The 19,160-nt window shown below is 33.3% G+C and overlaps 1 long non-coding RNA gene across 1 annotated transcript; it reads left to right on the forward strand.

Annotated features, from left to right (window-relative positions):
- The first annotated feature begins 15,271 nt into the window (after positions 1–15,271).
- LOC147027114 (uncharacterized) lies at positions 15,272–17,741 on the forward strand. Its single transcript, XR_015057955.1, has 3 exons — positions 15,272–15,366; positions 15,463–15,675; positions 15,770–17,741. It is a non-coding gene; the product is annotated as an uncharacterized LOC147027114 (long non-coding RNA).
- The last annotated feature ends 1,419 nt before the right edge of the window (positions 17,742–19,160 follow it).

The following is a 19,160-nucleotide window of genomic DNA, read 5'->3' on the forward strand; positions in this document are numbered from 1 at the left end:
TAAATGCCAAGGTGAGCCAATGAAAAAAGCCAAGAATTCACAAGGTTTCGGAAAAACAATGATAATAGAAAACCGAAACGCCAAGAAAACCTATAGAAAACCAAGACGCCAAGGTGAACAACCAATAGCCAAGATCTTGTGAAAAAAGCCAAAGAATGGTTACGCTGCTCGTAGGTAGCTTGCATGTGGATGCGTGATGGTTTCTGTGATGGATGCAGCACAGATATGGTGGGCTGAATGGCCTCCTCCTGCACCAAAGTTCCTCGTGTGCATATAGGTGTGTACATAGGTGTGCTTTTCTTGACTTTTCAAAATAAGACTAACGTATGACAAGAGTAGAGTAAACGGTTTCCATGAGGCTTTTGTTGTCGGTTTGTGTTCACTAACAGCAGTTTTAATACCTTTAAAAGCATCAAGGTGGAGATCCCATCTTCATTCGCAATTATTAAGATTCAGTGTATGTCGTCCTTTGGGTCGGTAGCCTGGCCAAGTTAGAAACTTGCTGTATCGTTGAATCTACAGTTGATCACTTTGCCTTGTTAGTACTTTTTATGTTCAATAACTGCCAACAAGGCCATAGTTCAGGTCCTGGAAGCGAAGCTTGGAAGCTCTTATGCATCTGCTAATGTGCCTGCAGAGGCACTATTTTAACTATATTCAACTCAATGCACCATAGTCATGACCTAGTTTTTATTATTTATTTTTTTCTATATATATGTCCCTCCCACTCCCACCCACTCTTTTTCTCTTTCTCATTTACCAATAGTTTGTGGCACTTTGATGGGACAACTCCAGGAGTGATGGTTCGATTAGCTCTTGTAATTTGTATGTTTAGCTCTACAATTAAACAGATTTTCCTTCATGAAAGTATCTGTATTGCATAACAGTAAAACCCAGCATAGTTTTAATTATTTTTAAGCGTCTTTAATGGTTGTGGTATGGATTCGTCATTCATATATCCATTTACTGCAACATCAATATTAATTATCATCTCGAATGCATTTATTGACAAAACTTTAATCAATGGCTTAAAATGACAAAATACTTGCGAGTTTTTGGCTGAGATTAAATGCTGGCAATTGATGAAAGGACTTGCAGAGTATATACTAAACCTCAGTATAACTGCGCTTTGTCTTGACCGAGTGGACTGGTCATGATTGCAAGCTAGAGTGTTCAGTAATTGCAGACTGTTAGGACTCATGCTAACCTTACACATGACTGTTATAATCTCAGTCGAAAGTTGACTTCAACACCCATCACTCTTCACTCGTATACTCTAAGGGGCAATGGAAATTGTAGTAATAAAGAACCTTGTCTTGTATACGTGTGATTCAGTTTGCAAGGTTGAATGTATGTTTCGTAGAATGATGGTAATCGCTCCCAAAAGCATTGTCAATTCCAACCTATTAGGCTCACAACAATTTTGACATGCTTATCTCCAAGCTGAAAGGTCCTTTTCAAATCATTAAGTGTCAACCAATTGAGGATTTCATACCATGGTCACAATTATTATGTTGATCCTTGATGTATCGTAGTGTCTCCAGAAAGCATGTGTTTAAAAATCGCAATCTCTATCCAGTCAGATTTGACAAATGAGAGATCATGTAAAGGAGGATTATGTCATTAATTAACCCACTTTGTAATTTAACATTATATGTACTTCACCAGTTAACCGGGCGTAGTGGCGTGCGCCTGTAATCCGGCGACTCGGAGGCTTGGGTTGGAGGATCGCTTGAGGACGGAGGCTCTGCACTGGGCAGGGTGTAGAGCAGCCCGGAATCATGGCGAAACCCAAATCCTGATCCTTGTGTCGTAAGAGGCGACCAGGGTTGCGTCAGGAAGGGCATCCGGCGTAAAACCTGTGCCAAATCAGTATGCGGATCATAACGGATGATCCGCTGTGGCGACCCTAACGGGAGCAGCCGAAAGATGAACAACAACAACATGTACTTCACCAGTTAAAAGTTTTAGAACACCCCCATTTTTCAGTTTTTACTGAAATTTAAGCAGTTTAAGTCCAGTGAATAAACTGAAATGGTACAAAGCCAAGTGGTAAACTGCCAGAGGTTAAAAAAAAAGAAGTTGAGGTTACCAAAAACTGAAAAATAATGTAAATTTCAGAGTTGTTAAAAAAGGCCCTTTTCAGGGAACAAGTAATGGGTTAGTAACTGCAGCTGTTCTGCAGCAATGGAAGTTAATTAAGCCTTGAAAGTTGATGCAAACAATTCCTACAGGTGTCCCAACTTTTGTTGATTAGTTACAAAACCCTCTGTCTGTATAAAAGCAGTGTTGGAACAGACTGTGTTGCTACACCCTCTGAAGCATTACTTGGACAAAAATTACACTGCAGGAAGTAGTATATTGCTATCATAATGGTGAGAAAAAGACAATTAACAAAGGAAGACAGACAGACCATTATAACCCTTAAAAGTTAAGGCCTTTCCTTTGGAGAAATTGCAAAGGAAACCAAGGTGTCAGTGAGTACAGTTTCCTACACCATCAAAAGGCACTTGGAAACTGGAGGAAACTCTGACAGGAAGAGGTCTGACAGACTCAAAGCCACAACACAATCAGAAGACAAGTTTCTGAGAGTCAACAGCTTGCGTGATAGGCGGCTCACAGGATAGCAGCTTCAAGCACAGCTTAACACTCGTCGAAGTAAGGAAGTCTCAGTTTCAACTTTGAAGAGAAGGCTTTGAGCTGTAGGTTTGACAGGTCAAGTGGCAGTAAGAAAGCCATTGCTAAGATGGCAAAATAAGAAAAAGAGGCTTGCCTGGAATATGAAGCACCGCCAGTGGACTACTGAAAAATGGACGAAGGTCTTATGGACCAATGAATCAAAATTTGAAATCTTTGGTTCATCACGCGTGTTTTTGCATGCTGCTGAGTAGGCGAAAGGATGGTTCCTCAGTGGGTGACACCAACTGTCAAACGTGGAGGCGGAATCGTGATGATCTGGGGCTCTTTTGTTGGATCCAGAGTCGGCGACTTGCATAGTGTGACTGGCACCCTGAACCAAAAGGGCGAACACAGCATTTTTCAGTGCCATGCAATATCCTCTGGTCTACACCTAGTTGGTCAGGGGTTCATCCTACAGTAAGATAACGACCCAAAACATACCTCCAGGCTATGCCAGAACTACCTTGGAAGAAAAGAACAAGACGGTAGGCTTCAAATCATGGAATGGCCAGCACAGTCTCCAGACGTAAACCCCATCAAGCTGGTTTGGGATGAACTGGACAGAAGGGTGAAAGCAAAGCAACCGACAAGTGAAACACATTTGTGGGAACTTCTGAAACAGTGTTTGGAAGAACTTTCCGAACAATATTTTATTTCCATTGCAGAAAGAATGCCACGAGTATGTTCGGTTGTTATATCTGCAAAAGGTGACTACTTTGATGAGTCAAAAATTTGGATTAAATTTTGTTCAACAAAACGATTCCAAGATTTCTTTTTTATCTGCAATTGTTTATTTGTGCTATGCTTTAATTTCAGAGTAGAAGCCTGGTGTTGGCGCAGTGGTTAGGGCAACGGCTTGGGACCCAAAGGTCCTGAGTTCAAGCCTCGTTGGGCCACTGAAAAAAAAAAAAAAATATATATATATATATATATATATATATATATATATATATATATATATATATATATAATGTATATACCAAGTCTTATAACAGCAGGGGGTCGACTCAGCCTGTCATCCTTCCGAGGTCGGCTAAATGAGTACCAGTGTACTGAGCCAGTGTATACCCCGGTTAAAATAGGTGTACCAGATCCCTGTGTCGTAAGAGGCGACCAGGGTTGGGTCAGGAAGGGCATCCGGTGTAAAACATGTGCCAAATCACAATGCGGATCATATGGATGATCCGCTATGGCTTTCCCTAACGGGGAGCAGCCGAAAGAAGAAGAAGAAGAAGAAGAAGAAGAAGAAGAAGAAGAAGCTTTATTTCAGTGTATATTGAAACATTAAACTGCTTAAATTTCAGTAAAAACTGGAAAAATGGGGGTGTTCTAAAACTTCTGACCAATCGAGTAGTACAATTGTTCATTTTTTTGTTCATTTTTACCATGGCATTTTTTCACATGGTACATTTGTTTATTTTTATCACTGCATTTTTCAACATGGTACATTTGTTCCTTTTGCATTTCTACATGTTTTAAGTGATTTCCAACCCCCACCCCCCAAAAAAATTGTTAGAGAAATTTTTTTTTTTTTGCATTTCTACATGTTTTTTTGACATATTTAACATGGTACATTTCATTTTAACATGACATTTTTAACATGGTACATGTGTTCATTTTTAACATGGCATTTTTAACATGGTACATTTGTTCCTTTTTACCATGGCATTTTTAACATGTTGCATTTGTTCATTTTTAACATGTTACATTTGTTCATTTTTAACATGGTACAAATGATTTTTAACATGGCATTTTTAACATGTTACATTTGTTCATTTTTAACATGGCATTTTTAACATGGTACATATGATTTTTAACATGGCATTTTTAACATGATACATATCATTTTTATCATGGTACATTTGTTAATTTTTAATATGGCATTTTTAGCATGGCACATTTGTTCATTTTTAACATGTTACATTTGTTCATTTTTAACATGGCATTTTTAACATGGTACATATGATTTTTAACATGGCATTTTTAACATGTTACATTTGTTCATTTTTAACATAGCATTTTTAACATGGTACATATGATTTTTAACATGGCATTTTTAACATGATACATATTTTTATCATGGTACATTTGTTCATTTTTAATATGGCATTTTTAGCATGGCACATTTGTTCATTTTTAACATGTTACATTTGTTCATTTTTATCATGGCATTTTTTAACATGGTACATTTGTTCATTTTTAACATGGCATTTTTAACATGGCATTTTTAACATGGTACATTTGTTCATTTTTAACATGGCATTTTTACCAAGGTACATTTGTTCATTTTTAACATGGTACATTTGTTCATTTTTAACATGGCATTTTTAACATGGTACATTTATTCATTTTTAACATGGCATTTTTAACATGGTACATTTGTTCATTTTTAACATGGCATTTTTAACATGGTACATTAGTTCATTTTTATCATGGAATTTTTAACATGGTACATTTGTTCATTTTTAACATGCAATTTTCAACATGGTACATTTGTTCATTTTTAACGTGGCATTTTAACATGGTACATTTGTTCATTTTAACATGGCATTTTTAACATGGTACATTTGTTCATTTTTAACATGGAATTTTTAACATGGTACATTTGTTCATTTTTAACATGGCATTTTTAACATGGTACATTTGTTCATTTTTTAACGTGGCATTTTTAACATGGTACATTTGTTCATTTTTATCATGGCATTTTTTAACATGGTACATTTGTTCATTTTTAACATGGCATTTTTAACATGGTACATTTGTTCATTTTTTAACGTGGCATTTTTAACATGGTACATTTGTTCATTTTTATCATGGCATTTTTTAACATGGTACATTTGTTCATTTTTAACATGGCATTTTTAACATGGTACATTTGTTCATTTATACCGTGCCATTTTTAACATGGTACATTTGTTCATTTTCAACATGGCATTTTAACATGGCATTTTTAACATGGTACATTTGTTCATTTTTAACATGGCATTTTTACCAAGGTACACTTGTTCATTTTTAACATGGTACATTTGTTCATTTTTAACATGGCATTTTTAACATGGTACATTTATTCATTTTTAACATGGCATTTTTAACATGGTACATATGATTTTTAACATGGCATTTTTAACATGTTACATTTGTTCATTTTTAACATAGCATTTTTAACATGGTACATATGATTTTTAACATGGCATTTTTAACATGATACATATTTTTATCATGGTACATTTGTTCATTTTTAATATGGCATTTTTAGCATGGCACATTTGTTCATTTTTAACATGTTACATTTGTTCATTTTTATCATGGCATTTTTTAACATGGTACATTTGTTCATTTTTAACATGGCATTTTTAACATGGTACATTTGTTCATTTATACCGTGCCATTTTTAACATGGTACATTTGTTCATTTTCAACATGGCATTTTAACATGGCATTTTTAACATGGTACATTTGTTCATTTTTAACATGGCATTTTTACCAAGGTACATTTGTTCATTTTTAACATGGTACATTTGTTCATTTTTAACATGGCATTTTTAACATGGTACATTTATTCATTTTTAACATGGCATTTTTAACATGGTACATTTGTTCATTTTTAACATGGCATTTTTAACATGGTACATTAGTTCATTTTTATCATGGAATTTTTAACATGGTACATTTGTTCATTTTTAACATGGCATTTTTAACATGGTACATTTGTTCATTTTTAACGTGGCATTTTTAACATGGTACATTTGTTCATTTTTAACATGGCATTTTTAACATGGTACATTTGTTCATTTTAACATGGAATTTTTAACATGGTACATTTGTTCATTTTTAACATGGCATTTTTAACATGGTACATTTGTTCATTTTTTAACGTGGCATTTTTAACATGGTACATTTGTTCATTTTTATCATGGCATTTTTTAACATGGTACATTTGTTCATTTTTAACATGGCATTTTTAACATGGTACATTTGTTCATTTATACCGTGCCATTTTTAACATGGTACATTTGTTCATTTTCAACATGGCATTTTAACATGGCATTTTTAACATGGTACATTTGTTCATTTTTAACATGGCATTTTTACCATGGTACATTTGTTCATTTTTAACATGGTACATTTGTTCATTTTTAACATGGCATTTTTAACATGGTACAATTGTTCATTTTTAACATGGTATTTTTAACATGGTACCTTTGTTCATTTTTAACATGGCATTTTTAACATGGTACATTAGTTCATGTTTATCATGGAATTTTTAACATGGTACATTTGTTCATTTTTAACATGGCATTTTTAACATGGTACATTTGTTCATTTTTTAACGTGGCATTTTTAACATGGTACATTTGTTCATTTTTTAACGTGGCATTTTAACATGGTACATTTGTTCATTTTTAACATGGCATTTTTAACATGGTACATTTGTTCATTTTTAACATGGCATTTTTAACATGGTACATTTGTTCATTTTTAACATGGCATTTTTAACATGGTACATTTGTTCATTTTTTAACGTGGCATTTTTAACATGGTACATTTTTTTCATTTTTTAACGTGGCATTTTTAACATGGTACATTTGTTCATTTTTAACATGGCATTTTTAACATGGTACATTTGTTCATTTTTAACATGGCATTTTTAACATGGTACATTTATTCATTTTTAACATGGCATTTTTAACATGGTACATTTGTTCAATTTTAACATGGCATTTTTAACATGGTACATTTGTTCATTTTTAACGTGGCATTTTTAACATGGTACATTTGTTCATTTTTAACATGGCATTTTTAACATGGTACATTTATTCATTTTTAACATGGCATTTTTAACATGGTACATTTGTTCAATTTTAACATGGCATTTTTAACATGGTACATTTGTTCATTTTTAACGTGGCATTTTTAACATGGTACATTTGTTCATTTTAACGTGGCATTTTTAACATGGTACATGTGTTCATTTTAACATGGTATAATTGTTCATTTTTAACGTGGCGAAGAAATCTCTCAGAGGATTATATCTCAGAGGGGAGTTAGCGCCGTTGTTCTTTTAGCTCGCCTGTTCGAAGAACAGAGAGCTATAGCGATACCCCGGCGTGAGCGTCAGCATGAGCGTCAGCGTGAAAATGTTAAATTTTTTGTATTACGGAAAAACTCCTCGACGGATTTCGACGAAACTTGGTGGGGGGGGATGTATGGTCAAAGGATCATGCCATTAGATTTTGGACTTGGTCCCCCCCCCCAAAAAAAATTGTTCGAGAATTTTTTTTGCATTTTTACATGTTTTAAGTGATTTCCAACCCCCCCCAAAAAAAAAAATTGTTAGAGATTTTTTTTTTTTTGCATTTCTACATGTTTTTTTGACATATTTAACATGGCACATTTCATTTTAACATGACATTTTTAACATGGTACATGTGTTCATTTTTAACATGGCATTTTTAACATGGTACATTTGTTCCTTTTACCATGGCATTTTTAACATGTTGCATTTGTTCATTTTTAACATGTTACATTTGTTCATTTTTAACATGGTACAAATGATTTTTAACATGGCATTTTTAACATGTTACATTTGTTCATTTTAACATGGCATTTTTAACATGGTACATATGATTTTTAACATGGCATTTTTAACATGATACATATCATTTTTATCATGGTACATTTGTTAATTTTTAATATGGCATTTTTAGCATGGCACATTTGTTCATTTTTAACATGTTACATTTGTTCATTTTTAACATGGCATTTTAACATGGTACATATGATTTTTAACATGGCATTTTTAACATGTTACATTTGTTCATTTTTAACATAGCATTTTTAACATGGTACATATGATTTTTAACATGGCATTTTTAACATGATACATATTTTTAACATGTTACATTTGTTCATTTTTATCATGGCATTTTTTAACATGGTACATTTGTTCATTTTTAACATGGCATTTTTAACATGGTACATTTGTTCATTTATACCGTGCCATTTTTAACATGGTACATTTGTTCATTTTCAACATGGCATTTTAACATGGCATTTTTAACATGGTACATTTCATTTTTAACATGGCATTTTTACCAAGGTACATTTGTTCATTTTTAACATGGTACATTTGTTCATTTTTAACATGGCATTTTTAACATGGTACATTTATTCATTTTTAACATGGCATTTTTAACATGGTACATTTGTTCATTTTTAACATGGCATTTTTAACATGGTACATTAGTTCATTTTATCATGGAATTTTTAACATGGTACATTTGTTCATTTTTAACATGGCATTTTTAACATGGTACATTTGTTCATTTTTTAACGTGGCATTTTTAACATGGTACATTTGTTCATTTTTAACATGGCATTTTTAACATGGTACATTTGTTCATTTTAACATGGCATTTTTAACATGGTACATTTGTTCATTTTAACATGGCATTTTTAACATGGTACATTTGTTCATTTTTAACGTGGCATTTTTAACATGGTACATTTGTTCATTTTATCATGGCATTTTTTAACATGGTACATTTGTTCATTTTTAACATGGCATTTTTAACATGGTACATTTGTTCATTTATACCGTGCCATTTTTAACATGGTACATTTGTTCATTTTCAACATGGCATTTTAACATGGCATTTTTAACATGGTACATTTGTTCATTTTTAACATGGCATTTTTACCATGGTACATTTGTTCATTTTTAACATGGTACATTTGTTCATTTTTAACATGGCATTTTTAACATGGTACATTTGTTCATTTTTAACATGGTATTTTTAACATGGTACATTTGTTCATTTTTAACATGGCATTTTTAACATGGTACATTAGTTCATTTTTATCATGGAATTTTTAACATGGTACATTTGTTCATTTTTAACATGGCATTTTTAACATGGTACATTTGTTCATTTTTTAACGTGGCATTTTTAACATGGTACATTTGTTCATTTTTAACGTGGCATTTTAACATGGTACATTTGTTCATTTTTAACATGGCATTTTTAACATGGTACATTTGTTCATTTTTAACATGGCATTTTTAACATGGTACATTTGTTCATTTTTAACATGGCATTTTTAACATGGTACATTTGTTCATTTTTAACGTGGCATTTTTAACATGGTACATTTTTTCATTTTTAACGTGGCATTTTTAACATGGTACATTTGTTCATTTTTAACATGGCATTTTTAACATGGTACATTTGTTCATTTTTAACATGGCATTTTTAACATGGTACATTTATTCATTTTTAACATGGCATTTTTAACATGGTACATTTGTTCAATTTTAACATGGCATTTTTAACATGGTACATTTGTTCATTTTTAACGTGGCATTTTTAACATGGTACATTTGTTCATTTTAACATGGCATTTTTAACATGGTACATTTATTCATTTTTAACATGGCATTTTTAACATGGTACATTTGTTCAATTTTAACATGTCATTTTTAACATGATACATTTGTTTATTTTAACGTGGCATTTTTAACATGGTACATTTGTTCATTTTAACATGGCATTTTTAACATGGTACATTTATTCATTTTTAACATGGCATTTTTAACATGGTACATTTGTTCAATTTTAACATGGCATTTTTAACATGGTACATTTGTTCATTTTTAACGTGGCATTTTTAACATGGTACATTTGTTCATTTTTAACGTGGCATTTTTAACATGGTACATGTGTTCATTTTTAACATGGTATAATTGTTCATTTTTAACGTGGCGAAGAAATCTCTCAGAGGATTATATCTCAGAGGGGAGTTAGCGCCGTTGTTCTTTTAGCTTCGCCTGTTCGAAGAACAGAGAGCTATAGCGATACCCCCGGCGTGAGCGTCAGCATGAGCGTCAGCGTGAAAATGTTAAATTTTTTGTATTACGGAAAAACTCCTCGACGGATTTCGACGAAACTTGGTGGGGGGGGATGTATGGTCAAAGGATCATGCCATTAGATTTTGGACTTGGTCCCCCCCCCCCAAAAAAAAATTGTTCGAGAATTTTTTTTTGCATTTTTACATGTTTTAAGTGATTTCCAACCCCCCCCCCAAAAAAAAAAAATTGTTAGAGAATTTTTTTTTTTTGCATTTCTACATGTTTTTTTGACATATTTAACATGGCACATTTCATTTTAACATGACATTTTTAACATGGTACATGTGTTCATTTTTAACATGGCATTTTTAACATGGTACATTTGTTCCTTTTTACCATGGCATTTTTAACATGTTGCATTTGTTCATTTTTAACATGTTACATTTGTTCATTTTTAACATGGTACAAATGATTTTTAACATGGCATTTTTAACATGTTACATTTGTTCATTTTTAACATGGCATTTTTAACATGGTACATATGATTTTTAACATGGCATTTTTAACATGATACATATCATTTTTATCATGGTACATTTGTTAATTTTTAATATGGCATTTTTAGCATGGCACATTTGTTCATTTTTAACATGTTACATTTGTTCATTTTTAACATGGCATTTTTAACATGGTACATATGATTTTTAACATGGCATTTTTAACATGTTACATTTGTTCATTTTTAACATAGCATTTTTAACATGGTACATATGATTTTTAACATGGCATTTTTAACATGATACATATTTTTAACATGTTACATTTGTTCATTTTTATCATGGCATTTTTTAACATGGTACATTTGTTCATTTTTAACATGGCATTTTTAACATGGTACATTTGTTCATTTATACCGTGCCATTTTTAACATGGTACATTTGTTCATTTTCAACATGGCATTTTAACATGGCATTTTTAACATGGTACATTTCATTTTTAACATGGCATTTTTACCAAGGTACATTTGTTCATTTTTAACATGGTACATTTGTTCATTTTTAACATGGCATTTTTAACATGGTACATTTATTCATTTTTAACATGGCATTTTTAACATGGTACATTTGTTCATTTTAACATGGCATTTTTAACATGGTACATTAGTTCATTTTATCATGGAATTTTTAACATGGTACATTTGTTCATTTTTAACATGGCATTTTTAACATGGTACATTTGTTCATTTTTAACGTGGCATTTTTAACATGGTACATTTGATCATTTTTAACATGGCATTTTTAACATGGTACATTTGTTCATTTTTAACATGGCATTTTTAACATGGTACATTTGTTCATTTTTAACATGCCATTTTTAACATGGTACATTTGTTCATTTTTAACGTGGCATTTTTAACATGGTACATTTGTTCATTTTTATCATGGCATTTTTTAACATGGTACATTTGTTCATTTTTAACATGGCATTTTTAACATGGTACATTTGTTCATTTATACCGTGCCATTTTTAACATGGTACATTTGTTCATTTTCAACATGGCATTTTAACATGGCATTTTTAACATGGTACATTTGTTCATTTTAACATGGCATTTTTACCATGGTACATTTGTTCATTTTTAACATGGTACATTTGTTCATTTTTAACATGGCATTTTTAACATGGTACATTTGTTCATTTTAACATGGTATTTTTAACATGGTACATTTGTTCATTTTTAACATGGCATTTTTAACATGGTACATTAGTTCATTTTTATCATGGAATTTTTAACATGGTACATTTGTTCATTTTTAACATGGCATTTTTAACATGGTACATTTGTTCATTTTTTAACGTGGCATTTTTAACATGGTACATTTGTTCATTTTTTAACGTGGCATTTTAACATGGTACATTTGTTCATTTTTAACATGGCATTTTTAACATGGTACATTTGTTCATTTTTAACATGGCATTTTTAACATGGTACATTTGTTCATTTTTAACATGGCATTTTTAACATGGTACATTTGTTCATTTTTTAACGTGGCATTTTTAACATGGTACGTATTTTTCTTATTTTAACGTGGCATTTGTAACATGGTACATTTGTTCATTTTTAACATGGCATTTTTAACATGGTACATTTGTTCATTTTTAACATGGCATTTTTAACATGGTACATTTATTCATTTTTAACATGGCATTTTTAACATGGTACATTTGTTCAATTTTAACATGGCATTTTTAACATGGTACATTTGTTCATTTTTAACGTGGCATTTTTAACATGGTACATTTGTTCATTTTTAACATGGCATTTTTAACATGGTACATTTATTCATTTTTAACATGGCATTTTTAACATGGTACATTTGTTCAATTTTAACATGGCATTTTTAACATGGTACATTTGTTCATTTTTAACGTGGCATTTTTAACATGGTACATTTGTTCATTTTTAACGTGGCATTTTTAACATGGTACATGTGTTCATTTTTAACATGGTATAATTGTTCATTTTTAACGTGGCGAAGAAATCTCTCAGAGGATTATATCTCAGAGTGGAGTTAGCGCCGTTGTTCTTTTTAGCTCGCCTGTTCTAAGAACAGAGAGCTATAGCGATACCCCCGGCGTGAGCGTCAGCATGAGCGTCAGCGTGAAAATGTTAAATTTTTTGTATTACGGAAAAACTCCTCGACGGATTTCGACGAAACTTGGTGGGGGGGGATGTATGGTCAAAGGATCATGCCATTAGATTTTGGACTTGGTCCTCCCCAAAAAAAATTGTTCGAGAATTTTTTTTGCATTTCTACATGTTTTAAGTGATTTCCAACCCCCAAAAAATTGTTAGAAAATTTTTTTTTTTTGTATTTCTACATGTTTTAAGTGATTTCCAACCCCACCCCCCAAAAAAAAAAGTTCGAGAATTTTTTTTTTGCATTTTTACATGTTTTAAGTGATTTCAACCCCCCCCAAAAAAAAAAAATTGTTAGAGAATTTTTTTTTTTTTGCATTTCTACATGTTTTAAGTGATTTCCAACCCCCACCCCCCAAAAACATACAGAGAAAAAATATATATATTTGCATTTCTACATGTTTTAAGTGATTTCCACCCCCCCCCCAAAAAAAAAATGGAGAAAAGAACTATAACTCTGTCAGCACTGTTGACATCATATTTAATGAATAACATATAAGGTTCACTTGAGTGACCCAGCAGTATTAGCGCGGAGGTTGTGCAGTCTCCCGAGTGCTCCCTGTCTATTTATCTTTCTGTTTTTATCTAACACACTATTTTTTACTGATTGCAATATACAAATACATATATTGCTTTAAAATTATTTGGATCAAACTTCACTACAATGCTTAAAAAAATATTATTAGACTAATCTTTTAAAAACGATATATGTGTAAACAGGCGAGCATTAGGCGGCTTTGACACCAACTCTGGTCGATATATCCTGCTATATATCGTTTTTGGCCCGATCTCTCAATGGCGAAGAATCATTTTTAAAATCCTGTTTTGTTTTCAATGGTGAAGGTTATGATTTCAGCCCTGTTTGGCTATCTGTCAGTTTGTTACTTGCGAAATTGAAGATTGTCAGGTATATTGGTTGGTCTGGTCTGTGATTCTGTCTGTTTGCCTGTTTGTCTGTTTGTCAATTGCCCACAGGTCACAATTTTAAACTGTCTCTCATCGGCTCTTCCCAAACTTCACGAAATGTTACAGGTGGTCGTAAGCAAGAAGCATATTTATTTTGAGGTCAAAAGGTAAACATAAGAGTAGGGAAAGAATACTGGTTCTGGCTCACTTTTCCCCATGTAAATGAATGGGGGATTTTCAGCCATGAAATTTTTCTTTTTTTCCCCTAAAAAAATAAATCCCCTTTTTATCCCAAGGTATATTTATTTGTCTCCCCTTTTAACCTAGGGGCTCTCTATTCAAATAACCCATACAACAAGATAAAGATTTGTTAAACGTGATTCTAAAGAAATATCTGAAACGTCTAAGCCCCGGGACACTCTTTATCAAATAACCGATGCATATTGTTTAGCTCACTCATTGAACCTATAAACATTTGTTCATTCTCAAATTCCTTCAATAGTTTAATTTTCTTTGCACAATAATTCCCATCTAAAATATTTAGAAACAAAACATTTGAATCTTTATATTTTTTAAGATACCCCTTTTGTGCCATTACAAAATGATAAGCTTCTCTTAATGATCTCATCTGACCACCTCCTGAGCCACAGGTTATTTTTGTTAAGGCCCGCCCACTTTTCATAAGCCCCGCCCACTCTCAAATGGAATTTTTTAAAGCCCTGCCCACTTTTCTTTAAGCCCCGCCCACTTTTCACTAGGTAGTCCATAAGCCACGCCCACTTTCCTCTAAGCCCCGCCCACTTTTCTGTGGATTTTTATAAACCCCGCCCACTTTAAGCCCCGCCCCCTTTTGCTAAACCACGCCCACTTTTCATGAGGTATTTTTTCTAAGCCACGCCCACTTTTCCTAAGCCCCGCCTACTTTTGCTAAGCCCCACCTACTCTTACATCATTTCCAGTTCATCTCTGACTCACAAAGAAATCACAAGAAAATTCCAGCATGTTATGGTTTTGAAAAATTTCCCAACGAAGGCTTGCCTGGGCTTGCCCAGGGAATTTCCAAAGGAAACCACACCTAACAGTCTTTCCCTATAAAAGCCTCATGCCCAGGCTCCATTTTAAACATTTTTTGCTGGCAATGGTGTGCTGTGTGCTTGCGTGGAACTCTCAGACTTGTATGGAACTAAACCTTCAAGTTGATGAACTGGATTCAAACCTCTTATCTGTTGAGGTAAGATTTTTATTTTCCTATTTTCAAACTTTGGTTGAAGCATACTCATTTAATAATTAAATAACTTAATTAATACATTATTATTTTCTCTCACAGGAAATTGTGTCTGAAATACGAAATGAAAATACTGCTTTTGCTACAATTTGGGGCGAAATTGTTGGCTTGGTTGAAGACCTTATGAGCGACCAAGACCCACAGAACGAGCAAGACCTTGAGTGGGATGACTTTGGGGTTCCTTGGAACTCTCTGACTTGTATGGAACTAAACCTTCAAGTTGATGAACTGGATTCAAACCTCTTATCTGTTGAGGTAAGATTTTTATTTTCCTATTTTTAGTTCCTTTTAAACATCGACTCATTTAATAATTAAATAACTTAATTAATACATTATTATTTTCTCTCAGGAAATTGTATCTGAAATACAAAATGAAAATACTGCTTTTGCTACAACTTGGGGGGAAATTGTTGGCTTGGTTGAAGACCTTATGAGCGACCAAGACCTACAGAACGAGTTCGTCCTTGATGAGCCAACCAAAGAGTTATACCTTGGAGACCAGCAAAATCCTGAAAAAGAGTTTTACAGCAATAGTACTCATTGTGAGTTATCAAGACAATATCCACTGAACAAGTTATACCTTGATGAGCCAGAATACAAGTTTTACCTTGGAGACTCACAAATTTTGAAAAAATCAGTAAATGAGTTCTGCCTTGATGGTTTAAATAACTACCTTGGAGACTCAGGAAAAGGGTTCTGCCAAGATGGTTCTAAATATGGGGCCGACCTTGGAGACTCACAAATTTTGAAAAAATCAGGAAATGAGTTATCCTTAAGAGACTTTGTAAGTTGATTTTACTTTGAATACTTGAAATGTGGGTTCTGGATTGATAACTCACAATGTGATGCATATCTTGGAAACTCAACGGGAATGTGGTTATACCTTGAAGACTTGGAAAGTTGGGTTTATGTTGGACACTTGAAACTTTTTTGGAGACTTTTATTTATTTATTTATTTATTTATTATTATTATTATTTTATTTATTTATATTTTGGAGACTTTTGGAGTTGCTATCACTCTTTGGGATCTAAACCTATCGATGTAGTTCTTTGTCGGATGGTGCTTGATGGGAGCAAGATCAAGAAAGTTCTGGGAAGAAAGTGCAGGCTTACTCCCCCTTTCTACGTCATCAAACCTGAAAGCCTTAAAAGACAGAATTGGAAGAAGAGAAAAAAACAAAAAATATACATTGTTCGTTCTGGGAAGAAAGTGCAGGCTTACTCCCCCTTTCTACATCATCAAACCTGAAAGCTTTAAAAGACAGAATTGGAAGAAGAGAAAAAAACATAAAAAAAATATATATATATATAGGTGGAAATCTCATTTTGAAAAAGAGATTGTGTTGGGCGAGGATTGAGTTGGGGTTGAGATTTTGAATGTGAGGGTTGGGGGTGAGATTTTGAATGTGAGGGGTGGGACACACACACACACACACACACACACACACACACACACACACACACACACACACACACACACACACACACACACACACACACACACACACACACACACACACACCAACAAACAAAAGTTAAGCCTTGACTATTCAGTTGAGGATTCTGTGTTTGGGGTTCACAGATCTAAGAACGTCCACCCCTTGACACACATTATATACTGTTATACACCTCGGACTTGGCCCTCGAGTGTCCACAATGGTGTATAGTAGGAGGGAGTGAAGCGCCAACCCATTGCTCCCATTGCACACGCACACACACACACACACACACACACACACACACACACACACACACACACACACACACACACACCAACAAACAAAAGTTAAGCCTTGACTATTCAGTTGAGGATTCTGTGTTTGGGGTTCACAGATCTAAGAACGTCCCCCCTTGACACACATTATATACTGTAATACACCTCGGACTTGGCCCTCTAGTGTCCACAAAGGTGTATAGTAGGAGGGAGTGAAGGGACAACCCATTGCTCCCATGGGTATTATCTGCTTAGTTTTGTCTTTTGTAATTCCTGTGAATAAAATGAACCTAAAATCTCTTCCCCTTCCAAATCATATATCTTATAAGTCCAAGGAAACGTATCTATTACATCAACAATTTTAAAAAGTTCTTTCGTCCATCGTTCAGTAAAACCCTTTTCAAAATGAGATTTCCACCTATATATTCTTACGATATCACCAACTTTGAACTTAGGTTTTCTGACATTAATCTCTTTTTCATATTTTAATTTTGTAAATGTTTCTGATGGTTTCATATTTGTTGACGTGTGAACCGTGTCATTATACTTATCCACAATATCCTGAATAAAAGATGACCATTATTGTGAACCGAGTTGTGTGAATTTTTTATATAGTCTCTCTTTTAAGGTCCGATTAAAACGTTCAACAACAACTGCCTTCCCTTCATTAAAGGTACTGTATAATGTAATACTGTTATTTTTTAGAAAATTCATAAATGTCTTGTTATAAAACTCTCTACCCTCATCAGTCCACATTTTTTTAGGTTTTCTCTTACTTTTATTAAATATCTGTTGAAAGGCCAACATAAGAGTATTACCTGTTTTGTTTTTTAATGGTACAACCCATGCATATCTACTCCTCAAATCAATAACGGTTAAAGCATACTTGTACCCCTTATCATTATTGAGTTCAATCAAATCAGCAGACCAGATATAATCAACTTCCTTGGAATAAACTTTCCTTCTCTGAAACTTTGTGAATATTGGTTAATGTAATTCATCAGCTAATTGCTCTTCAGTCTTAATGGCATCATTAGAGCCTATAAGGTTTTTGAAATTCCAAGTCCAAGTTTCAATTTAGCACTGATCATCTTCTTCACAATGAACCGATCAACTTTTTCTCTCAAGGTTGGATTTTGTATCAGAGACAAATTATACAACATTTCTCTATCGGCTTCATGCTTTTCTTCCAACGTTGTGGTATTCCCATAATCAATATCGTGTCTCATGCATACTTCATCAACTCTATTGATTGGTTTACTCCAGGATTTAGGATTGTCTGCCTCATCTAATCTTTTATCCAAGTTTGTGCCTGGACCACAGAAAGAATACCCTGGTAGATGTAATTCCCCTGGTATTCCAGGAGTTGTAAATTTACTTCCTCATAAAAACTTTTGAATATCTCCTCCGAGTTTGTGTTTGGAGATAAATTGATTTTTTTTTGAACCACACACCGAACATATACCTTTTTGTATAACCCTATTATTTTTACTTTTAATATATGAAATATTTTTAGTATTAGTTTTCTTTTTACATTTGAGACAATAACTCATTTATTTATGAGAAAAATTCCTGCAGAGTGCAAAAACCTTTTTAGTTTCCAACATGCACATTTGAATCTTATTTTTTAAAACATAAAGAATCCTTAGAAATGCCTTCACTCTCTCCTCCATTTATTTAAGAAAAAAAAAATGAAAAACTTGAATTAAAATCCATATCTTGTCGATGTCAATAGTCTTGTCGAAAGTATTGCAAATAGACTTGTCAATTCTTTGTTTTCCTCCTCGGTGGGTTGAGTTATTTTCTGTAATACCCCTAATCTTTTTTTAATCTCACTGGTTTGATATTTTGATATTTATTCATTCTCTCTCTCTCCCCCCTCCCCTCCCTCTCCCCCCTCTCTCTCTTCTCTTTTTCCTCCTTCTCTTTCTTCTCCCTCTTCTCCTTTTCCTCCTCTTCCCTCTCTTCTTCAACTCCTTCCTCATCCCTTATTATCCTTGAATCGCTTACACCCCATAGAATATCA

This window comes from Eptatretus burgeri, chromosome 5 (genome assembly GCF_056783735.1).
Source record: "Eptatretus burgeri isolate ZD-2024b chromosome 5, Ebu_testis_v1, whole genome shotgun sequence".
NCBI lineage: Eukaryota > Metazoa > Chordata > Myxini > Myxiniformes > Myxinidae > Eptatretus > Eptatretus burgeri.